The following is a 25,959-nucleotide window of genomic DNA, read 5'->3' as shown; positions in this document are numbered from 1 at the left end:
TTTTTTAAGAGGACCTGCTTGGGGCCCCAGCAGTTTCTTCCACTGACTCAATCCCTCCTGGTTTTTGCCACCAGAAGTTGTGGGGATTTGTCTTCCTGGCACTGGAACCCTAGGCTGAGGGGCCTGGTGTGGAGCTGAGACTCCTTGCTCCCAAGATACCCCTGATTTTTATCCACCACACATAGGTGAAAGACGAGCCTGTTCCACATCTGTGCCCCTTCTACCAGTCTGTATGGATGTGGTTTCTTTAATTCCATAGTTGTCAGACTTCCATTCAATTCAATTTCTGTCATTTCTAAGTAATGGTGGTTCTATATTTTAGTTGGAATTTTGATGTGGTTTTGCAAAGAAGCAAGTCATGTCTGCCTATGCCACTATCTTCCCCCTGGCTTCTTACCTAAGGATCAGTGACTTTTAGGACTTGTAAATCAATGTTGTTTTTAACATGATGAACAGCTTATCCAGAATACCATTAATCTTTGAAAACTTTGGAAATTTTTAGCCCAGAAACATTGGTAAAAACTATTTTATTAGGTGACCTCATATAGATACACAGTACATGAAAAACTTATTTAAATCTCAACAAGAATTATTGCCTGGAAAATGTTCCCTTATTAAAAGTTTCCCATCAAATAGATTGTTTGACAACACTTTGATATTAGAGGCCTCTATTCACAAATGCTGCAAAATTTTTGGCATGTTAAGCCGTTTTCTTAGTTCTTAAAAATTGTAAGACAATTATTGAGCATATTTCCTACATACTGATGATTAACATAAGTCATTGATAGCGTACACTACAATAGCACCTAGGAAAAGCATGGATGAATGAGGAGTCACACAGAACTGCCACCTTTTGTAAAAAGCATGTTGTCAAGGAGGCAAAGCTGGGAAGAGCAATGCAACATGGCCGTTTCAGATCTCTAGTCAAAGAAGTAAAGGCTAAAAGAAGCTTTAGTCACAAACTTGGGTCATAAAGAACCTGAGCATAATCCAAGAAAAATTCCAGCTAGTCTGGAAAATGTCTTAAGGACCACTTGTTAATGTGAGCCTCTTACAAATAGCTCTTCACAGAAGAACTCATCTAGTTCACATGATGAAAAATCAAGGTGGGACTAGAACAAAGTCTTTACTAAATTCCTCTAATTAAAAAAAAAAACTGTGAAGAAATAGGAAAAACAAATGGCAGTGGAGAATCAGCACAAGAAAAAAAAATTTGCTAGAGAACAGGTACAATTCATGTTCAAATATATAATTTATAAAAAAATAACTTCTGTAAAACAATAACTTAAAGCATAGATGCATTTGCTCAGGAATTATAGGGCAAGACAACAGAAGAAATTAAAACATGAACTGGAGGAGCTCAGAAAACAAGCAGGAAAAAACAACCACAGATATAAAGACTGCACTGGAAACAGCACCAGGAAAATTGCTAAAAACCTCAACAATATTTAAGGACCACTCCTTATGAGATACAGAAGACAAAAATCAAGAAAATGAACATCGTTTCCATGGGTTGCGCATCCTCAGAGTCAAACAATCTTGTATCAAAAATATTTTGTTTAAAGTTACCTTGTTGCTGACATATACTATGTAGTCAAGCCTATGATGTTTGCATCTGTACTGGAACCTACAGAAGGTTTTTTTTCTGTCATTCCCTAAACAATACAGTATCACAACTACTTACATAGCACTTACATTGTGTTAAGTATTATAAGTAATCTAGAGATGATTTAAAGTATACAAAAGAATGCGCATAGGTTAGAGGCAAATACCGTACCGTTTTTGATAAGGGCCTTGAGCATCTGCAGGCTTTGGAATCTTGGGGTCCTGGAACTAATCCCCCGCATTTACCAAGGGACAACTGTAGTGAGAACAGAAAATGGAAATGAAGAACATACAATACAAAGATTTGCTATAAAATTATTTGAAACACAAAGAAAGTTCCATATATTCATTAATGCTATCCCTTCTGAAGAGACTGAAATAATGGAACAAAAAAATATCGAAAGATGTTAGTCAAGAAAGCTTTCCAGAAATGAAGAAAAACTTTAAACTACAAATCGAAGGGTAACATCACATATCAGAAAATATATGGATAATCATTGTCAAGACACGTCCTGGTAAAACTACTTATTTTCTAAGAAATAGTCCTTTGGCCCTGACCTGTGTGGCTCAGTTGGTTGGGCGTCATCCCACAAAGTGAAGGGGCGCCAGTTCGATTCCCAGTCAGGGCACAGGCCTGGGCTGCAGGTTTGGTCCCTGGAGAAGCGACGGAATGACAGGCAGTGAGAGGCAGCCAATTGATGTTTCTCTCTCACAGCGGTGTTTCTCTCCCTCTCTTTCTCACTTCCTTCCTCCTCTCTAAAATAAACAAAATTTTTTTAAAAAAAGAAAGAATCTTTTGGTTTTCTCAGAAGAAAAATCAAATTACTTTGTATCGGGACAAGAAATAGATCAGCCTGTTACAGACTTCTATTGCCACAGTCAATGAGAGAAGATAGCCTTATAAAATCCCTAAGGAAATCGAATTGTCATTAAAATTTTTAAAATAATAACTAACATTAGGCTCTGTTCTAAGTGCTTTACCATATTTATTAGTTCTCACATCAATTCTAAGAAGTAGGTAATATCATTATGCCCATTTCATAGAGGAGAAGACCAAGATTTGGAAAGCTTAAGTGACACGCTCCTGGTCACACAGCATGAGTGAGAAACCCAAACAGCCTGGCCCCAGGGCACTGCTCTTGACTGTTGCACTACAGACCTCTGTCAGAGTGTTACTCGGAGAGAGTCAGCAGATAATTGCTGAGAAGCTGTTACTAGAAGGAAGAGGAATAGATTTTGAGCTGGTGAATAAAGAAAAAGAAGAGAATCAAATAACTGCTAAATCCACAATTGTATCTTGGGGTGGGTTGAGGGGGTGTTCATTTTATTTTTTTTTTCCAAACCTCAAGTGAATGTACCCCATTGGATACCCCATTAGCCTTTATCTTTCTACCTTAGACCTGAAATATGCCTTGGGCCTTTCTTGACATTCTCCCAGGCCCGGATTTTGCTCCTTCTACAGCTGACATTAAAACACAATTTTGTCAGTTCATGTTAGAATTAAGAGTCTATTCTTAACTCAAGGAAGTGCATTTAGCAATGTACACAGGTGCATTCATAAAATTAAGGATACTAAAAACAAAAAAAAAGTAAATGTGCTGCCTTTTATATGGGGAACTAGGCCTAAATAAAAATGGGATCTCCTTTGATTTTTTTTTTTTACCGAGGACAGGATCTACAACAGACATTGAAATAGAATCTCACCAACTAAAATTTTAACTTAACAGTATGTTGCAAACAACTGAGGGAGGTACAGTTGATGATGTACATAAATACATTCACAAAAACTGAAGACACCGAGTCAGTAAACATGCTGTTTCACATAAGCAGAACCAAGCCGACGCAACCAACCACAATGGCCTCAAAAAATTGCCCATGAAGAGTTATTTTCTCCAAATCCCCTTATCTTTAAAAAATCTTTTCCTGTAAAAATAGGTAATTATCGAAAGATAGGAGCCTGATTGTAAGATGTTCTTTCTTCATTTTTAGCTAATTAAACCGCAAGCAGTTTTGAGAGATAACAGCTACCTAAATAATGCTGAAGCAAGGAGAGAAATCAGTTTTAAGAAATATCTTCCAATATTTGTAAACTTACTAGTTTTGGTGCATGTGGGGCCATTGGGACGATGAATTGTTAACACTAGTGGGCTGGCGGGCTGGCCTTAATTATGTTCGTCAGCCATCCTGGGTGCCGTAGCTTCTCTGTTGAGCTCATACTTTCACGTGGACATTCGGGATGGGAAAATGAATGAAGTGCAGTGCCTGCTCTCAAGATGCTCAAAGTCTCAGAGACAACGACAGGCATGTAAACAGATAACAAGAATAAAATGTGATGATGAAGGCTATAGGGGAGTCTTGCACAGAGGATGATGGGGAAGCACAAATTAGAGGAGGTTTGCGATTTCCTGGAGGTGTCAGAAGAGGCTTCACAGGAAAGAGGACTTTTGAACTGGGTCTGGAAGGACCTATAAGAATTTGCCAAGCAAAGAGGGAGGGTTCAGATTTCAAGCAGAAGGAAAAGCATGGGTGAAGGTACAACAATATTAAAGAAAGTTGTATCCATCAGAATAGTACAGTGAGAGTCCCCAGATCTCAGAGGCTTATAATAACACAGATTTATTTCTCACGTTCTCCTGCTGACAGAGCAGCTGTCATCTTGCTCTTTGCTGGTCACTTTGGGGAGGGTGCGCCAGCCAGGTCTTACACCTGCACACCTGCATTTAATTGTTCTGCCCTGGAAGTAACACACATCACTTCCGCTCACAGGTTATGGGCCAGAGCTAGTGACAGGCTGACCCAACCACAAGGGGGCCAGAAAATGCAATCATATGTGCCCAGAAGGGGGAAAGCCAAATCTATTTGGCAAAGAACACTAATGACCACCAACAGAGGTGCCACAGAAGGCGACGTGTTCGGAAGCGGTGTTGTGCGTGTGGGTTAGAGCACAGAGAGCAAAGAGGGGGATGCGCACAGGCTGGAGGGAGCTTGAGGCATCTGCTTTTGAAAGGGCTTGACTGTCCAAAAATAAAAATTTTAAGTGCTTCATCAAGTGTGAAAATCAGGGTTTAAAACTTTGCAACCCTCCCCTTCCACCCCCAGAATGTCTGAGATGGCTGTCCCCCACAGAAATTGTATGGGCTCCTGGTTGCTTTTCTAATGCTGGCGCAGCACAGCCTTAACCATGATAGAACACTGTACGCCTGTAAAGGAATTCGGACAAGGAGCTCCAGAGATTTGCAGTGTCGCTCCCGACATTTCTACTTCTGAGTTAGCAAAAGATTTCAATTTCTTGTCAGTAAAGAATCTTGAAGTTGGGGGCTGGGGGGTGAAATCCTAAGGATGTGCCAGAGATGGACTCATTAACCAGCCCTCTGAAAGGCACTCAGCTACCGGGGCACCCGGGAGGCGTCAGTCTCAGGCCGTCAGCGGGGCAGCTCCCTGAATATTAACTCCAGTCCCATGGATAGAGCTGTGGCCCTGGAATCCCGCTATTGGTGAGTGGGTGGGTTCACCATGCAAAAGTGACTTTGCAAACAGCCTGGCACAGGAAACAAGCCAACAAGTAATTAGGGTTGTCAGTGGGTCTGGTGAGAGCTGTTTGCCTGTTCAGGCTTTTGCCTTAGGGCTACAATGAAAGTGGGTGCAGTAGAGGGTTTTTGTAAAAACACAACCCTGGGGGAAAGGCGTCTCTCTGTGTTCCAGTATCAGTGCTGGAACCAGAGCAAGGTGCTGTTCAAAGTAAAAGAACCCAGATCTCATCCAATGTCTCACATACTCCCCAACTTCGGGCACTCTCCAGTCCTTTCTTCAAATGAGGATAACATATGGGGATGGATGAGATAACATGTGCAAAGCGCTGTGGGCTTCTCAGAAGAAAAGCGGTCAATAAACATAAGGTATTAATAGTATGCCTTTTTTTTTTTTAAATAGCTGTCACATCTGGCTCTTTTTTTGTTGTTTGTTTTGGTTTGGTTGGGTTTTTTGGCCTGGATTAGAAAATGAAGGATTTAAAAATAAAAAAAAAAAAATCTTACTCAAAACACACCCACCCACAACACTTCCTCTAGATTGTTGCATTTTATATTGGATGTAAATAATCTTGGACTGTCACAAGATTGTTTCTGGCAAGGGCTTCCTAGCTGAAGGAAACCTATCAATTAGCCAGAGCCTGCTAATGCATGACCTCCCACCCCACCCCAAGAATGGCTTGGCACTGTGCGCATTAACTCTTCCAAACCAACACTAAAAATCTGTAACCAGAAACACATAGTTTTTATATTTGTCATCAACCCACAAGTGGCGACCAATATTTTTATAAAAGCAAATGTCTTGTAGCTTAATTTTTTAAAAAGAATACGCTCCTTCAAGTTGACAACATGCCCTGTGAGCCACGGTGATTCTTCCGTTTTCCAAGTCCTTCTAAAAACGGGAAAGGCACAGGCAAAGTACCCACTCACAAGTTACCAGGCAAAACATTCAGTTAAGTGCTTCTCGGCATTCCTGGCCCAACTGCTCATTCCTGGGTCCACAGACTCAGACGTCTGTGGACTTTGCACCCCAGATGGACAAAATTCTGTAGGATAATTGGAACACTGACAACACCCCTGACAAAATGGAGGTGCTCCACCTAATGCGAACACTGGCCTTAAGCTGACCCATTAGGAAAGATGTTTACCAGCCTCAAGAAGAGCCTTTCTCCTAATTAAGTTGACACAGGAACTAAGCAAAGGGTGGACTGAGGAACTGGGGTCTGAGTGGCTCTGGAGCTCCTTGGCCTTCCCCAGTCACTCTACTCCCTGGAGAGTCCTGCTTCCGAATCTCAGACAGCTCCACAGTCCCCTCAAGGTTAACAACGCTATTTCCTGCTGAACCAGCCAGAAACCACACTGGAAGTGGGTTTATTTTTACCCCAGGCTTTGACATTTATTATTACTGAAAAACTAAGAGACAGATTTTGGCTGAATTCCCCTTGGAATATTCAAGATCTCCATGTAGGACTTGGCCCTCTGTCTGCCACATTTATCTTTTTTGGAGTGGCCTTCTCCTCCTCCCTGCTGATGTTCCTCATTAGCAGAGATATTTGTATCCAAAAGGAGAGGCTATGTCTCTTGGTGAGGCACCTAAGGGATCCTGTGATGACATCATAATGCAGCCCTTGTGACATCATAGCTTCCTTTATGGAAACAAGTCATTGATACCTCCGATGACATGGTATATTTAATTAGTCATTGGGGTTGGGGAAGCCACATTTATATCTCTTGCAAATTTCTTCAGCACACAGACTTAAGAGCAAAAACTTGCTTTACTATAGAGTCTTCTCTTTGGATTCAGGTATATGTCAATTCTGAAGGGTATCTTTTTCCTGGTCTGCAAGATGGAACTTCTATCACCTGCTGATTTGGTGCCTTCTAGAACCACAAGACAAAGCTGTGGGATGCATTTGTAACTCCCTCTTCTACGTTAATTCAAACTGTTCATGCAAGTCCTCTGTGCAGTTTGTGGAACTGGACATATATCTCCTTTCTCATCTTTCTTTCTAGTCAGACAAACTTGATTGGAGCCTCTCAGAGCAAATCCAAAATGGCTTTAGAAATTGGTGCCATGTACTTAACACCATGCTGCCTCTCGATCTCATCCCTCTACTGCTTCCAAATATAATGTCAAGCTCCTTCCTCTTCCCAGTTGATTTTTCCCAAGCTCCAAACTAATATTGACTGCTCTTCTCAACCCTGACAAACACTTCTTTCTGAGTGACTTTTGACAAATGAGGAAACTGAGGCATCGGAACTTGCCCAAGGGCACAAGTCTACACAGAGGAGAATGGAGCCCACAGTGCAGTTCTAGCTGAAAGCAAAACCTAATGGGCTGCACCGCCTCCGAGGAAATAATGACTAGAAAGGAGGGCTTCCAGTGAAAACCGAGGGTAGCCATCCGTGACCTTTACGCATTAAATTACAATTCTCATCCAAAAATCCTGACAGCAAAACCTGTTTCTCACATAAAAACATTTATTTATAAGTAAGTATTAAAGCCGAGTTTCAGAAACAAAATAGTTCGAGGCCTCTATAGATCCCTCTCAGGTTCTGAATTTGGCGCTGGGCCAGGGTCCTGCCTAGGGGATCCCACTCCGCCGGCAGGGGAGCGGGCAGTGAGAGCGAGGCACGGGGGGTGATGACGGCGGTGAGCCTTTCTGTTCAGCTGTCTGCCTTCTGCTGAGAAACTGCGGTTTCCGCAGCTGTCGCCCCGCGCCCTGACCCCTCACACACTTTCCCCCGCACCCACTCCTTAAGGACGCTTTTGCTTATGGCATTCCCATAGGGGGTTCAAATCACCAGGCAATTAAATCCCAAGAATCTGTGTGTGTGGCTCTGATGTCCAATCAAGGCAGCCTTCCCGATGCCCCGTTATAAATCAGAAATCCAGCACCGTCCCTGCAGTTTATTCTTCATTACCATACCAGCATCTTTCACACCCAGTAAACAATCGCTGTGTAAGAATTCTATCCTAAATCTTCCTACAGATCCCCGGCCGAAGGTCAGTGGGAGTTTTTTCCCCTGGTGCTTGGCTGACTCAGATCCCTCCTCTCCCCGTGGCTGCCTTGAGGAGGCCAAGGTTCCAGGTTTTCTGGTTTCAAAATAAATTGGCAGAAATCTGAAGCCATGCCAATACCGCCCTCCTGCCCGCAGGCAGCTGGGTCCCAGTGGGAGGTCTCTTAGCAACCAGGCTCAAATAAAATATTTGGGCGTCTGGATACATTCTGATTGGAATGAGCTCATGAACAAAAACTTCTCTTTTCCTCAACCCGGCTACTGAGGGTTATGCTGAGCCCCTCGGTTACCTCCCTGTCCTGGATGAATCTGTGACTCACGCGGAACGTTAACTGAGAGGCAGCCCAGACTGGCAGGCCAGAGATCCGGCTTCTATTCCTGGCGTGACATGTATCCTTGGACAAGACGCTGGAACTTCCTTGTCAAGCTAGCACCCACATAAAGCCCAAAGTTTTCATTTGACCCTCTGCAAGCAGCCTTTTTCACCAGAGATCAGAGTGTTCACAGACTCGCAGAGGGCAGGAGCTCCAGTTCAATTTAGAAGTGAACCAGGAGGAAGGAGGGTTTGGGGGCGCCCTCCTCCTCCACCCGCCATCTCCTCCTCACTCCCAGCCTTCCCCGCAAATGACAAATAGCAAATGGGAGGGAGAAGGAGGAAAGTGGGTGCTAGCCAAGAGAGTTTCACATCTTTTACTTTCCAACCCTGATCCCAGGTTTATGCAATCCCAGCACACTCAGGAAAGACAACGTACATCAACTTTGGCGTTGGATGCTCATTCAAAATGATGTCTTCAAGGACAGGGAGGCTTTACCTCAGCTTTTATATGTGTAAGATGGTGTTTTTAAATCCTAGTCTCCCGACCTCCTGAGAGATGGGCTGGGCAGGGCTCCCCTCCCTCAGCTGGCATGACCACCCCCTCTGACCCTGGGTGACCATCATTATTATTGATCACACCCCCCACTGGCCACTCCAGTGGCTTATTTCTATTTGCATAGATGTCTAAGCTCTTCATTGAGCCCCAAAAGGCAGACATCATGTCTCATAGCTCTTGTGCCTTTTAAGTAACTTAACCCACAGCCCTGGGGGCAACTAGTGCTCGCTCCTAAAGAAACACATTGAATTTAATGAGCACCCAAACCTCCTGGGCCAGAGGATGCTCAAATAGGGCAGCTTGCAGAGCTCTTGCCAATAGGAAGTCATCTTTTCTTTCCGTGGAAATGAGAAGGCAGAGGGCAGAGGGCAGAGGGCAGAGGGCAGTGGGCAGGGGGCAGTGGGCAGTGGGTAGTGGGAAGCGCCTGGGCCCTGGGACCAGCGCTGCTCCCTCGCCTCAGCCTCCCTCTACCTGGAGCGCAAGCTGGATAACCTGTCTCCATCTCCATTTCCATCCAGAAAATGGAAATGCAATAGTATTTATTTTGCTAGACTGTTCTAAGAAAATTAAATAGTAATTGTAAAGCATCCAATACAAAGGCAGTCAATAAAAGGTTGATCTTATTGTCATAGTGACATTTTCACCCAATAATTTGATCCTTACATAAAAGCATATTAGGGTTACTTAGTTGGTCTGATTACAAAATTATTTTAGTTATTTCTCTTAAAAGCTGCAGAAGAGTGTGGAATGAGGTCATCAAGCACCCCAACTTCTATGGCCTAAAATAAATCACATTATCATTTTTAAATCACCCCTTGGTTTGAACAAATAAGTATCTATGGCCACAGTGACTGATAGAACATTTATTAAAATAACTTTTGTCCAAGGAAACATGAAAGTTAATGATTAGAATTTAACAGTGACCCTGAATTCCATATTACACAACCTCTTTTCTTGAGCTTTTCTCTGGGAAACTCAGAGATTAGTTTTTGTTGATTTTGTTAATATTATAGAAAACGCCAGACTTCAAACACTGAAAGACCTACTTCTGCCCTAGCTGGTTAGCTCAGTTGGTTAGAGCGTTCTCCTGATACACCAGGATTGTGAGATCCCTTGTCAGGGCACATACAAGAATCAACCAATGAATACATACACGAGTGGAACAACAGATCAATGAATCTCTCTCTTTCTCTCCCTCCCTCCCTCCCTGACCCTCCTCCCTCCCCCAACTCTCAATTCAATTAAAAAAAAAAAAAAAGAGCCTTGACTGGGGCAGCTCAGATCGTTGGATGTCATCTCACAAAGCAAAAGGTCACTGGAATTCAATTCCCGGTCAGGGCACATACCTGGGCTGCCTGATCAGTCCCTGGTTGGGGTGTGTACAAGAGGCAGCTGATCAGTGTTTCAGTGTTTCTCTCTCTCTTTCTCCCTCCCTTCCCCTCTCTCTAAAAATAAATAAATAAAATTTTTAAAAGACCTATTCCTTCTGAAATAATCCTGAAAAGAGGACTGACAATAAACACACTTTGTCCTTTTCATTGTTTTCAGCAAAGAAGCCAGCATTATCTATAGCAGCCCTGAACTGGAACCAGCCCAAGTGTCCAACAGGCCTGGACCAGGTTTTCACAAAACAATGAAATATGATACTTTCACTCAAGGCAAAGATTCTAGTCAAAACAATACCAAGTAGAGAACTAAAATAAAATAACAATGATTGTATGGATCTAACAACCAGGTTTATAAATTAATAAAAGGGGATAGGATCTTCTAAATAGTAGAAGCTATTACAAAGATTCAAGCTTGACACTTTTCTAATATGTTACACTTGGATTAGGTCCTTGGTTATCTTTACAAAGTAACTTTTTCTCCTATTTAATGTTCATTGAGCATCTACTATGCACCAGGCACTGTTGGGGAAGCAATAGTGAAAAAAAAATTTTGCCATCCTCATGGAACTTAAATTCTAGTTGGGACAAAGATAATAGACATGTTATTGTACTACTTTACAGAAAAATTTCACATTTAAATTTTACAGTCACGCTGTCAAGTAGCTGGAATTGAATGAACACATCTGGTAGGTGAGGGAACAAACTTGGCTGGTTAAGTGACAGACCCAGGATTGTCACCTATGTCGCTGGGCACTCTCACCTCTGGTGACGGCAGACTGGGTAATTCAGATCAACCCTCCAAGCAAAGGCAACCTGCAAAGCTGGACGAAATATGTGTTTAATTTTCTTAAAAGCATCTAAGCAATAAAAAGGTAGTGAAGAAACACCTGCCAAATCTAGAAGAGGACAAACCCAGTAGAGGTTAGCCAGCCCACGAAGCTTTTTTCCGACAGCCGTTGTCAATCTGGGAAAAAGTCTTGTTTTGTTCTGATCACCTCACAAGGCCAAAGCCCAGAGCCTGCCAAAGTTGAGGGTTCAGACAAACCACTCTCCATTTTAAGCCCAGGGTCGCAGGCGGGGGATCCCTGTCCTGCAGGCTCACTGGCAGGTCCACGCCGCCCCTGAGTCCAGGGAGCCTTAAGCTTTACACTTGGATTAATAAGGCGGTTCCAAATGGGAAGTGCCCTGAATACATGGCAGACAGAAGTGAAAAGCCTCTCTAGAAGGATGTCCTATTATTAGTCATATATTCATACAGACAGACATGACATATACATGTGGCATGTACCACTTAACAATAGGGATACAACTTTGAGAAGTGTGTCATTAGGCAATTTTGTCATTGCATGAACATCATAGAGTGCACAGACACAAACCTAATGGTACAGCCTCCTATATGCCTAGGCCATATGATACAGCCTATTGCTCCTAGGCCTTAAGACTGTACAGGATGTTACCGTAAAAAAATAACAGATTAAATCAAGCACAGGAGAAAATGATGCAATCAAGAGACAGAGGAAACAGGAAAGGTATAAGGCTGCTGCTGCCATAACATGGCATATGGTTCTACAGCAAACTTTTTTTTTAATCCTCACCTGAGGATATGTTTTTATTCATTTTAGACAGAGGGGAAGAGAGAGAGAGAGAAGCATCAATGTGAGAGAGATACATCAATCAGTCTTCTCCGATATGTGCCCCACCTGGGGATTGAACCTGCAACCTTTTGTTGTGTGGGATAACACTCCAACCAGCTGAGCCACCCAGCCAGGGCAAACATTTTTATATGTAAGTAGAAAGAATGCACTCTAAAATAATGATAAAAAGTATAGTATAGTAAATACATAAACTAGTAACATAGTTGTTTAATATCATTACCAAGTATTATTTACTATACATCATTGTATGTGCTATACTTTTATACAACTGGCAGTAGGTTTGTTTACACCAGCAACACCACAAACATGTGAGTAATGCATTGCACTATGACATCACAATGGCTGCTACATTATCGGATGATAGGAATCTTTCAGCTCCATTATAATCACATGGTGCCACTGTCACAAAGGGGGACCCAAGAAAATGGAATTATCTTCTGGAGGGGGACCCCTTGTAGTACAGGCTTCCCCCACTAGGTGAATGTTCTAAGAACCTATCTGTATCAGTGCACCTGATACGGATGGTGGTGTTGTGAGAGGCTGCGTTTGGCTTCAGTGAATTTTTTTTGAAGAATTTTTTTTTTTTGCCCATTTCATGATGGGTGATTTACAAGCGCACCTGCCCACAATGCACTGTGTTCAGCAGTTTTTGACCAAAAACAGCATGACCCTCACGCCCCACCCTCCCTATTCACCTGATCTCACCCCCAAGCAACAATTTTTTGTTTCCCTGGATGAAAAAAGTCCTCAAAGGGAAATGTTTTGCTGACATGCAAGAGGTGAAACAAAAAGCAGCAGAAGCACTAAAAGGCAGCAAAATCGAGGATTTCAAACAGTGTTTTGAGCAGTGGAAAAATGTCTTGATATATGTATGGCATCAAATAGAGAGCACTTTGAAAGTGACTAAAGTTTAAAAATGTAAGAATAAGTACACAGTATTTTATAAATAAATTCTGAGGGTATTTTTTGGGTTTCCCTTCATATGCAATCCTTCATTGACTGAAACATTTTTATGCCGTGTACGAATGTATGTGAGTATTTAAATGACTAATGCTTACTAAGAGAATTGAAGCACCCAAGAAAATAGGACATTATGAATGAGAATAGCAGAAACAGCCAAGAGTGGAAACAGGCTCACAAAAACTTTAGAAATGGGAATTCTTAGATACAGACTATAAAACAACTGTACTTACTATATTCAGACACATAAATGTCACACTTGTAAAGTTTGACAGGGAACTGGAGACTACATAAAATGATATAATTTTTTTTAAGAGCCAAACAGAAATTCTCAAACTGGGAAATACAATCATTGAAGCTAAAGAACCCAGAGAATGGCTGGGTTAATAGCAGATTATCACAGCTACAGTGTGAATTAGTGAACTGGAAGATATGTCAGGGGGAAAAAATTATCTAGAGTTCAGCTTGAAAAGGGGAAAAAAAGAAAAATATTAAAAAGAGGATACATCTAAAAGATCTAACATACATTTAACTGGGCATCCAGAGTGGAAAGATATGTTTAAACAAAGGCTATTTGAAGAGATAATAGCCAAGGATTTTCTAGAGCTGATGACTGACATAAACTCACAGTTTTAAGAGCCCAACAAATTGCGAGAGACAAGAATTTTGGAAAAAATCCACGCCCTGGCTGGTGTGGCTCAGTGGATTGAGTGCCGGCCTGCAAACCAAAGGGTTGCCAGTTCGATTCCCAGTATAGGGCACATACCTGGTTGCAGGCCAGGTCCCCAGTAAGGGGCATGCAAGATGCAACCACACATTGATGTTTCTTTCCCTCTCTTTCTCCCTTCTTTCCCTTCTCTAAAAATAAGGCCTCTAGCCGCTACCTGGAGTTAATATAGAAAGTAACTTCTACCCATCACAGGGATCAATGAACAGCTCAGAAAGAATGTGGGGAGGACACCAGATGACACCGTATGTCTGTGAGGTCAGCAGCTTGATTTCCATTCCACCTGGGATGCTCAAAATAAATAAATAAAATATTAAAAAGAGAAAGAGAGAGAAAGAAAGAAAAAATCCACTATGTAGAGACGCTGTAAACAGTGAAAAACAAAGCGCAGTCTTCAGCCTGGTTCATCTGCAGCTGAGTGTGGTTTCCTTCCCACTTTCTCGAGCTGAGCATGGGGCTCACTGTTTTTCCACCTGCCCCACTCGCCCCAAGTGAGTGACAACCTACATCAAGTTTCAAGCGGCCCCCTTTTTATGTAAACAGAAACACCATTTGTTTCTAGAGCATCTCTAAATGCTACAAGTTAGTAGTGATCAGAAGAATGAAACATGCTATTTAAAGCAGCAGACCAGGAAGAGCAAATTTTTAAAACATAAAAGCAAACAAATCAGCCAGGGCCAGGTGAAAATAAGGTGAGGACAATTCAAATTACAACAAACAGTAAGTCGTACATTAATTTGTAAGTGAGTGATTTCTCACAGCGTGAGGTAATTCTACCAAGCACATATCGGGAATATTGTCTAGCAGGATGATTTCAGACAGACGGTTTAACTCACTAGGAAAAAGAAAAACTTCATCTTGTTTCTTTAATCTTCTCCCATTTTACATATCTGCTGCAGGTTCTAACAATATAAAAGATTGTTTAAAGTTAGAGTGAAGATGGACTTATACGAATTTGCAGTGTCTTGAGCCCTTTCAAGAAGTTCAACCCTGTGCTCAGCACTACACGCCAGCTCTAGGGAGCATGGAAAAGATGACCGTGGCCCTGAAATGGATACAGTGCTGTGGCGCATCCCCCCATTCTACACAAAAACAGCCTTCCTGGGGTCCCTGGCTTTGTCCCCCAACTGAAAGAAACCCTACTATCCTGCTCAGGGAAGGATACGCCATGGTTGAAAGGTCACTAGATCAGAAGTCGGGATTTGAGATTCTGGCCCAGATGGCCCAGGGTCAGCCCTGCTTCCTTTCATCGGTGCGCTCCCTCCCCCAGGCCCGGTGCCTCAGCAGCAAGATAAAGAGATTAAAACAGGAGAAACCAATAGGGGTGCAGAGCTGAGTGGTGGGGGGACATGTCCTGCTAAATCTCTGGGTGGTGCTGAGACATGCAGTTCAAAACAGCCCCAGGCAATCCTGGCAGGTCCAATCCTGGAAGCTGCCTTGCATGAGGGCATGGCTCCCTCTGTCCCAGCAGAAGGAGATGTTCTGCACTGTCCCCTCTGCCCTCCGTATTTCCCCCTCCCCTGCTTCTGTTTCTGCCTCTGTCAGAAGCTGAGAAGTGGATTTTAGACAACAGGCCCCTCTGGCTCTGGCCCCATTCTTGACACATTTAGTCACCACCACAAATGAGTTGCAAGCCAAGCTGCAGCCCCCAAAGCCACTCTGCAGTGAAGCAGATCCCATAACAAGCTAATTAGCAACCAAAATGCAGCTGCTCCAAGCAGCTTTATCACCAATCTGAGCTGACAGCAGAGGGACACCCACAGACTGTCACTGGCCATCCTTCATTCCCATCGGCCTCTCTCTCTTTCTCTCTTCCCCGTGGTCTTACTGCCATGTTCTGCCTCAAATTCAGGCTGTGGCCCCATCTGATGTCTCCTATTACACCAGGAGCTTTTTTTATTAGAGGGCTCACACTCTGCGCATAGAACGGTCCCCAGAAGTAGCCCCCTGCCTCTGGGGACCCTTTAGAGTCTCTCGGGAGCGTTCGTAGTGTGGACAGCCTCAGTTAGGACATGGTGGATCGCATGGCCTTGGGATGATTTGGAGGTTCCAGACCAGTGACGCACTGCCCCTTTAAGCAGTTATGTAAATCTTTCCTGTAATCATTGGCTGCAGCCCTACTGGGGAGCACAAAATAGCCACCTCCCCATCTAGCCTGTGCCTGGGAACAATAATATCCACCTTCACTGTCCTCAGGTGTTCACAAGGTGACGTTGCAGCTCCATCACTGTCCTTGGGCCACGTGCTTTGGTTGGCTTTGCCAACTGTGAGGATGAAGTTACACCAGTCCATTCATCTACATCCCTGGTAAGCTCCCAGACCTGGGACCAGCGGCAGACACTTAGAGAATATCTGGCTGTTGGCCACAGCCATGGAAAAGAGCAAAGCTTGCTGGCTTAGACCAGGCCAAACCTGCTCTAAATGTGCAAAGGACAAGGAGGGCAGATGTACCTGCCATACAGGTGTCCTTAGCATTTGGCAATTCTATAATAGGCTCAAATAACCAGAAATTAGAGTCTAGCAGCTCATGGGCTCAACTGAACCTATAGATAAGATTTATTTTGGTCAGAGGTCATTTTTGTTTTAAGTTGCCAGCATTTAAAATGTAGGTGATTTCATACAGACATCTGGATTCCTTGCTGCTCTTGAAAAATCAGGAGCTGGAGCAACACTTCTGATGAGCCATCATCACTTGGAGCTGAATAGTCCTACTTACTGAGACAGGGCATCCCAATCACCAGAGTCCTACCAGGTGTGGAGCCAGGGTTCTGTGGGACCTGAAGCTTATGTAACTTGGGGGTGGCTTATCTAAAAAACAAAATCAAAATTACAACTGTAAATTTGCTAGGACTCCTCAAAGGTCTTGAAGCATATGCGTCATGGGCTTCACAATGAGTCCACCTCAGACCGCCACCCCCGCCTCTGGCTTCCCCCCCTGCCTAGTGCCTGCGTCGGCGGCCTGCCCAGCCTGAGGAGCATCTGAGTCTGCAACCTCTTGTCCACACCTCGTGGCCAGCAGTTCCCAACACCATTCTTCCTCATCCCAACCCTGATTTCCAGGACAAACACACCAGGGCACTGCCCCTGTGAGGTGGGCCCCGCCCTGCCTAAAAGTCTAGTAACTAAAATGAAGGGTGACTTCTTTAGTTTTCAAAGGTAGTACAAAGAGGTCTTTGAGCTTTACAATCCCCTCTGTTTTGCTAGGTTAAAAGGAGAGGAGAGCCTAAGCCTCTACTTGGAGTTAATATAGAAAGTAACTTCTACCCATCACAGGGATCAATGAACAGATCAAAAAGAATGTGGGGAGGACACCAGTTGTCTGTAAGGTCACAGCCTGATTTCCATTCCATCTGGGATGCTCGTTGGCCCCCTGATTGTCCATTGGTCTCTAAATGGCCTTATTCTGGGAGGTGGGATAGAAGGGAGACATGCCAAAAAAAAATGTTTTTCAGATGGTGGTAAACTGTATTGTCACCGTTAGATTAGAAACGAGGTCATCATCAACACTGATTGAGCAGCTACTGCGTACCCTGCGCATACTGAGTACTTAGTATGCGTACTAAGTATAGGTACTAAGTACTTAGTATACTGCGTATACTAAGACTACCTCCTGCACACCCAGAACTGTGCCAGATGGCACACGGGGACTGCTCTGTGGGTACCTGCAGTCTCGTTTCAGAAACAAGCACCCTCGGAAGGCAGTTAGATAACAGGTAATGTCACAAAGCCTTGTAGGAACCCAGAGGCCAAACTGGGAGGATGCTTCTGGAGTAGAGGTAGCCACAGTGGCCCTGGATGGGCAGGGAGCCACACTGAGGAGGTCTTAGGGGGCAGCAGGTTTGGGGGGACCAGGTGGAGTGAGTGTGAAGGGCCAGAGGAGGAGCTGGGAGCAAAGAAATAAAAAGAAAAGTAGGCAGGGGTCCCCTTCAGGAAGGAACTTGATTGAATTCTAGCTAAAGGTCTTTGGATTGTCTGACTCAGTGATAAAGGACAATAAATATAATAAAAATGCATGTCAGCAGTGCTTTTCAGCTTACTGAAAATAAACATTGTAATTTAGTTCCATTTAATTACTTGTATTGAGTTGGCCAGAAAGTAAGTTTCTGTTTTTCTGTAAGATGGCTCTTGTAGCACTTAGTTATCTTTAACTTCGTTTGAAACAATTTTGTTAGATTGTATTTTGACAGCTATCATATCAGCATGCATTTTTTAAAAACTTATCAAAATTGGTGAATTTTTGTGTAGCCATTTTAATATTGAAGATGGAAGAAAATACACATTTTTGGTATATTATGCTTTATTATTTCAAGAAAAGTAAAAAAGCACCTGAAATGCAAAAATAAATTTGTTTAATGTATAGAGAAGGTGCTGTGATTGATTGAACATGTCAAAAGTGGTTTGGGAAATTCTGTGCTGGAGATTTCTCACTGGACCATGCTCCACATTCATGTAGACCAGTTGAAGTTGATAGCGATCAAATCAAGACATTAACTGAGAACAATCAACATTATATGTGGGAGATAGCTGATATACTCAAAATATCCAAATCGAGCATTGAAAATTATTTGCACTAGCTTGGTTACGCTAATCATTTTGATGTTTGAGTTCCACATAAGCAAAAAAAACCTTCTTAACCACATTCCTGCATGTGGTTCTTTATTTAAACATTACAAAGACATTCTGTTTTTAAAAACAAATTGAGACAGGTGATGAAAAGTGGATACTTTACAATAACATGGAACAGAAGAGACCATGGGGCAAGCAAAATGAACCACCGCAAACCACACCAAAGGCCAGTCTTCATCCAAAGAAGGTGATGTTGTATATATGGTGGGATTGGAAGGGAAGCCTCTATTATGTGCTCCTTCTGGAAAACTAAACAATTAATTCCAACAAGTACTCTTCCCAGATGGACCAAGTAAAAGCAGTACTCCAACAAAAAGCATCTGGAGTTGGTCAACAGAAAACACATAATCTTCCATCAGCATAATGCAAGACCTCATGTTTTTTAATGACCAGGCAAAAACTGTTACACTTTGATTGGGAAGTTCTGATTCATCTGCTGTATTCACCAGACATTGCACCTTCAAATTGCCATTTATTTTGGTCTTTACAAAATTCTCTTAATGGAAAAAATTTCAATTCCATAGAAGACTGCAAGAGGCACCTAGAATAGTTCTTTCCTCAAAAGATAAAAAGCTTTGGCAAGATGGAATTATGAAGGTGCCTGAAAAATGGCAGAAGGTAGTGGAACAAAATGGTGTATATGTTGTTTAATAAAGTTATTGCTGAAAATGAAAAATGTGTCTTTTATTTTTACTGTGAAACCAAACTAACTTTTTGGCCAATCCAATAGTCTGCATTACACAAGACAGGTTTAGTCTAGAAAATCTGGAAGATAATATAGGAATCTCACTGAGATGCAATATGGCTCCAGCCACAAAGGCATCTGGGAGATGTTGAGCTCTCTGTGGCTGTTTAACTCTCTGTAACCTCACATGTGGCTGACTACCCCTGAAACTGGAGTGCCGCCCTAAGATGAATGTCCTTCCCCCAGGAAGGAGGTTAATGAATGTACAGAGTATAATAACTGCCTGATGTTACCTTTTAACTTAGTGACAGATTGTTCTTTCAGAAGGTCCACACAATTACCTGCCCTCTGGTTTTGCTATTAACCTCTTGCTATTAGCCCCCTATTAACCTCTAGCTATTAGCTCCCCTGTCCCGGGAGGGGTGTGGCTTCTTCCTGCCCCACCACCACTGGGAGCAGCTGCCTTGCCTGTGTAGGTAAGTTTCTCTTATTAAAGCTTAGGAATTTGAAGAAGTCTATGCATCAGTTCTTCAGAATTGACCCTGAATTTAGATTTTTGGGACTTTTCCCCAACAGATAGCAAAATCTAAAAGCTGTAAGTCATCAACCAGCTATAATCACTATTAACATTTTGGCATGTTTTCTTCCTGTTTTATTTCTAAACAATTCTTTAAAATGGTAAAAGTGTATCTATTTACCAAACATCCCCCATGTCAAGGGATATTCTCTGAAAACACAATGTTTTCCCCACTTCAAGGGATATTCTTTGAAAACACAATGTTTCCCGCTTCTAGCACCAGGGTCTGGAGTTAAACCTCAGCCGGCCTTCTGCCTCGACCATGAACCCCTGCAAAGTGAGCAAGCTTCAGGCCTTCGTGAAAGGTGTCCACAGGATCCAAACATCCTGTACCTCAAGGAAATACACTTCCTGGGCGAGCGGATGGAGAACAGGAGCGAGGGGGTTAGGGTAAAACACCACCTGCTATTCATAAAACCGAATCAGCAAAAAATATCAAAGAAGAGAGAAACGGATATTAGGACAGTGGAGGAAAACATACCAGAGAAACCACCATGGGAGGAAAGCAATCTAGAAACTGACAATGAAGATGTGCTTAAACCAGACACTGATGCTCCCTCAAGAAATGGGAGATGAAAATGTAGAGCTAACCAAGGAGACGATAGATCAGGCAAATGATAAAACAGTGGCCGCTACGGATGCCCTGAAGGATGGTGAACTACAGAAAGCCATCAGCTTGCTCACAGATGCCATCGAGCCAAATCCTCACTGGGCCATGCTGTATGACAAGAGAGCCAGGGTCTTGGTCAAATTACAGAAGCCAAACACGGCCCTCCGAGACTGTGACAGAGCTACTGAAATAAGCCCTGATTCAGCTCAGCCTGACAAGCAGCGAGGACAAGCACACAGGCTTCGGGGCCAATGGGAAGAAGTGGCCCACGATCTTGCCCTTGCATGTAAGCTGGGTTGTGATAAAGATGCTAGTGCAACGCTGAAGGAAGTTCAACCAAGGGCCCAGAAAACTGCAGAATGTCAGAGAAAGTATGAGCGAAAATGTGAGCAGCAAGTGTTCGAAGAAAGAATGGAAAGGGTTAGGAAGGCTCAGGGAAAACCTGAGAGAACCTAGAAGGAGGGAGCAGCCAGAAGACAATCAGAAGCTGCATTTGCCTTGTTTCCAAGTGGTTTTCCTGGGGGAAATGCCTGGAATGGGAGGAGGCATGGCTGGCATGGCAGGAACACCTGGGCTCGATGGAACTCTCAGTGATCCAGAGGTTGCTGCCGCCATGCGGGACCCAGAGCCGTGGTTCCAGGACCCAGCCTTCCAGGGTGCGGCCCAGAGCCCTGCAAAAATGTCAAAATATCAGAGTGACCCAACGATTATGAATCTCATCAGTAAACTGTCAGCCAAATTTGTAGGTCAAGCATAATGCCCTTCTGACAAATAAACCCCTTGCTAAAGGTAAAGCAACTTGGATTACTCAATGGATGGTATTCATTCAAATAATGTTTTCTTACCAGGAATTACACACTTTAAACACTTTAAAACTTTAAAAATATTTAAAAACAAATTAAAAGTGTGTTAATCCTTACATTTTTCTTTACTTAAAAGAAAATGCAATGTTCACTAGCTGCATAATATTCCTTTTTCTTGATGTATCATAATGTTATTAATGACTGTTCTCGGTTGGACATTTAAGTTGCCTCCAATTTCCATTACTATAATGCTGCAGTGAACATCCTGGTCTATATAGATCGGTCTGTACCTCTATGGTTACTTTATGACATGAAATTATTAAAGCAAAGGATAAGAGTATTTTTAGGGCTCTTGATATATACTGACAAATTGTTTTTTAAAAAAGAATTTTACCAATTTACACATTCATCAGAGTACATGAAAGGGCTTGTTTTTCTGCAGATGTACCCTAGAGTTAACTATTATTTTTTTAAATCTTTACTAATTTGTTAAAGAAATGGAATCATATCTAAATAATCATTTTTGTCACTTGTGTGTGAAATTTTTTACATGTATTTTTTATTAATCTATATTCCTATGAATTATCTTTTGCTCATTTTTATTGGTGCCACACATTTATCATTATACATTTTACAAGCTCTTAATATATTTTATTACCATTTGTTATAATGTTTTAATTTTGCATATTTTGACCAAAAATATTTTATATAATTCAATCTATTGAGCTTTCCCTTTTTAATTTCCTCAACTGATTTTTTTTTAAATCACAGTTTTTTCCTACTCTGAGATCCCTTATATTCCCTTTTGAATTTTTTTTATGGTTACATTTTTACATTTCCCCCTAATTTATCTGGAATTCATTTTGACATGCATTTACCTTCGATGGTGAAAGTAAATATAATTCGAGACTTCTCCCAGGTAGTCTGTTTCCCCACCATCATTCATTAAATAATTCATTAAATAAATTAATCCCTTTAGCAATGGTTTGTAAAGTTCCCTTGTCATATGCTCATGTTGTATGTTCTGAGATCAGCTTCATGGCTGGCTTCTCTCTTCTATTTATCTGTGTTTTATATTATGCCTTAATTGCTGTAATTTTACAATACACATATGAGAACTTTTCATGTTTGCAGAAATCTTTTGTGCATGTGGTTTCATAAGTAGTTCTATTTGAAAAGAAAGAATCTATTTCTCTCATTTCTTTTTTCCCAGTTATTACTTGTGTAAAAGAGAGCTAGTGATGTAAAAGTCAACTGTTCTGAGCAAGGTGTCTGGACTAAACCTAAGAAAAGATCCCTTGATTTTGTGTCTTTTTTTTTCAAGAAAAAAATTAAAAATAAAAAGTGTGATCTGGTTATTATAGTGGAACACTCATTGAATTGGAAGAAATGAAAAGTACATGGTAGTGAAATCTTAACATAAGCTTGCTTTGATTTTTTTTTACTGGAAATATATGTTAACCTCAAGGAAATCTGAATGTGTAAACAAAGCTGAGCCGTGGAGGTAGAAAGTTATGATATATGGAGGTTTACTTTCTTAAACCAAAACCTTTCATGATGAGCAGTGAATCTGTAGAACTGGAAATGAATTCACTTATCCTGTTTTATTCTTAAGAAATAATGTGTGAATCACTGGCTTTATGTTGAACTTGGTCTAAGAGGGCTCAAATTCTTCTTTAATGTGAAACTGTAATGCCTACCACCTACGCAGCATCCTCAGTGTGGGATCAACTGTCAAGGCTCTAGGGACATTTGGTTCTTCATCTGCACATAAAACATTGCAAATCTCTTTGACATGTAGCCTTTACTGTCATCACAAGTCACATCACAGTTCAGACTAACCAGTCTACTTGATCAGAACATGGTGCCAGTGAGGCCCTGGTCATTCATTCTCCCGACACTCCCACTCAGCTGGCCTTGGCAGAGGAGTGCCCTGGTCCACAAGCAAACTCCGAGTGGTGAGTCAGCACAACCCGTCGCCATCGCTAGGAAACAATCCAGGCGATCGCCTCTTAGGCAGAGGTCAGTCAGTCGGCCTCAGCTGCTCGCTTTTGAGCTCCTACAGGACAATGTCCGTGCTTTATTTAATGCTGTACTATCAATGGTTGGCATCTGACAGTAAGTCAGTACGTGCTTCTTGAATGAATGAATGAATGAATTGCGACATTCAAAAGACAGCCCGTTATCAGGGGACTGAGCTAAATAGTACTCAGTGTCAGTTAAACTCAAGATCTTAGCAATTTGGACATTTTCACATGGCCTAAATATGTATGTGAGTCCTTTGATCTAGCTATGTATTTTGAAAAATCCAAAAAGAATTTCAAAAACTATGTGTGGTGAGCAGCATCACATCCTTGTCTTTTTGGAGTTAGAGAGGCAGCATTGCATATTTTTCTGTAGATGAGTAAGGAAGGCTGTGCATGAGAGCAGGTACACAGATGTGCCACTGCAGACAAACACTGGTCCAGGGAGACAGACGCGTCTGATTTTCTTTGGGTTGTGTTTTCAAGGAAATGGATGTTCCTGAGGAACATCTAAAAATGAGGAAATTGGCTACATCTAAACTTCTTTCCAGCTTAAATGTATGACTTCGGGACAGTTTGACTTTTCTAGAAATGGCCATGATTAAAAAAAAAAAAAAAAAAAAAAAAGGCAGTCCCAAGCGGGGAACCAGCCCCCTTCTATTGTGACAAGTTGGTTTTCCTTCATCTATAGCCATTTCCTCACTGCTTTACATGCATGATCATTACATACATGATATCACTATACCTTAGGCACTGGCCATTATTTAAGTACTGAGGGTACAAAAATGAAAGATTTCAGAGACCAGTCAACTTCATTAAATCAGAAGGTAGACTGTTCACAATCTAATTTCATCTTAGTCTCAGAATTTTTTAGAAAAGAATGACAACCTCAGCAACCAGAAGGCTGCTGAGAAAGGAACTGTATTTCCTAGTAGAGGGAAAGTATGGGGCTACTTTAATACACTGGGCATAGGCAGGTACCTACTATTTATTGTAGTCTGGAAAGAAATGCATCTAAGGCACCCAAACTCACCAAACCAGTTTACCTTTAACAGCCCTGGTCCTTGTTTATGTTATTCATTTGTCGGATCTTTAAAGAAATGGTTTTGCTAAATAAACACAGGAAAAGCTTCAGCTCAGTCACTGTGAATCCAAATTAGAAGTGCCTGAGCTTAATGAAACTGCATTACAGATTGAAATTCATCTTTTTATAATTTACCATAAAACCTGGGCACAGAGCCAGCCCTGGCTACCCACTTCTACAGCCGGTGTTTTGCTGGTTCTGTGAGGCTAATTTTTAACCTGATTGTTTCCCTTGATTCCCAGGCTCCTAGGGCTGCTCTTTTATCCCCCCATACCCGGAGCGGCTGTAAACTCACACAATGCAAATTAATTTCAATATCAGCTTCAGTAAAATAAGTAAATCCTGTAAGTCATGGATTTCGGAAACAAACAGGAATTTTTTACAGTTTCCTGTTGTTTTGGATTAGCCAACAGGCACCTCTTTTATCTCTGTAGAGGGCCACACAGCAGGAGAGGCAAGTGGTTAGGAAATCAAGCTTTGACGCTAGATAGAACTGGGTTTTATCTAGTTTTACCTATGGCTTAACTCTTCTGTGCTTTAGTTTCCTTACCTGTGAGGTTGGTAAGAATGTATATAAAGACCTGTGCCACTGCCCAAGACACAGAGAGACTCATGAAATATATAAAGGCTATTATAATCATCAGCAAAGAAGAAGTCCTTATAAGCAGCCATTAAGTGCTTCCCTTATATTAAGAAGGTACAGAAAAAAATAAAATTGCTTTTCCATTTCCCAGCTGTTAGAAGAGCTTGGAAAATGCTTTTATGCAAGGGACAAGTGATAGTTAAAATATTCGATAACCCAAACATCCATTCCATGAGCTAGACCTCCCACATGGAGGCCAGCACTTGAAACAGCACAGTTCTCTCCAGAGAAACATGTGTAGGAAGCCGCTGGAAACTAGGCCACTCCAGGTGGATTGTCCAAAAGCATAAAGCAATAGCTGGAAGCCTGCCAGACCCACTGACTTAGAGGAACGACACCCCAGACGCATGGAAAATGCGCATCTCAGCCACAGCGCCGCTCCCTGTGAGGGTGGAAATGATGCCGCTACCTTATAACACAGCTCAGCCCAGGGAGAGCCAGGTCCCGATCTCTCACCCCATTCCCGGGAGCCCACCCAGATCTGACCAAGAAACAACTAGTGAAAAGTTCGAGGATGTGCTGGCTTTTGGAACTCAAAACACACTTTCCTCAGAAAAGGTGTTACAAATAGTTGTGAGATTTTTTTTCTTCTGATCGAGTCCTTTAAAGGCTCCACAGTTAGCGCAGTGTGGCTAAAGGGGTAGCCCTGGGTCTGAACCCTGAGGCCAGTGGCTTGCTTTCTCAGTTGCAGTAGGTGGGCAGCAAAATAAAGCTTTCCTGTGCCTGTTTCCTCATATGTAAAGTGGAAATAATAACACTTCTATCTCATTGCATAGCTGCAAGAATTCGGTGAGTTCATTCATATAAAGCATTTAGATAGTGCCTGGCGCACGGTAGGTGTTCAATAAACATTAGTTGTCATTACCTTTATCCTGAATGCTATTAGGTCACACAGCAGGATCCCAGAATGACCATAGCAAGGAATTTTGGCCTCGGAATTGCACAGAAACCATGTCAAAGAGGAAGGATGTGGGGAACAGTCTCCCATGGTAGCTGTTCCACTGGGGACTTCGTATGTTCCAGGCACAGTGCTAAGTAAGAGTTTACTCATCTCTTCCTCTTCCCAGCAAAGCATTAAGGGAAGTAGTATTGTAATCACTACCATCTCTGGTTTGTTCATGAGGGAACTGGAACCCAGAAAGGCAAAGGAAC

At 42.3% G+C, this 25,959-nt stretch overlaps 1 pseudogene; it reads left to right on the top strand.

The window, feature by feature from the left end:
* The first annotated feature begins 19,905 nt into the window (after positions 1-19,905).
* On the top strand, positions 19,906-21,010 carry LOC129086862 (putative protein FAM10A4; annotated as a pseudogene).
* Positions 21,011-25,959: the final 4,949 nt, after the last annotated feature.

Source organism: Pteronotus mesoamericanus, unplaced genomic scaffold (assembly GCF_021234165.1).
Source record: "Pteronotus mesoamericanus isolate MK-2021 breed Mesoamerican mustached bat unplaced genomic scaffold, CSHL_Meso_final contig_130, whole genome shotgun sequence".
Classification (NCBI taxonomy): domain Eukaryota; kingdom Metazoa; phylum Chordata; class Mammalia; order Chiroptera; family Mormoopidae; genus Pteronotus; species Pteronotus mesoamericanus.
This window is presented reverse-complemented; position numbering and strand designations above follow the sequence as displayed.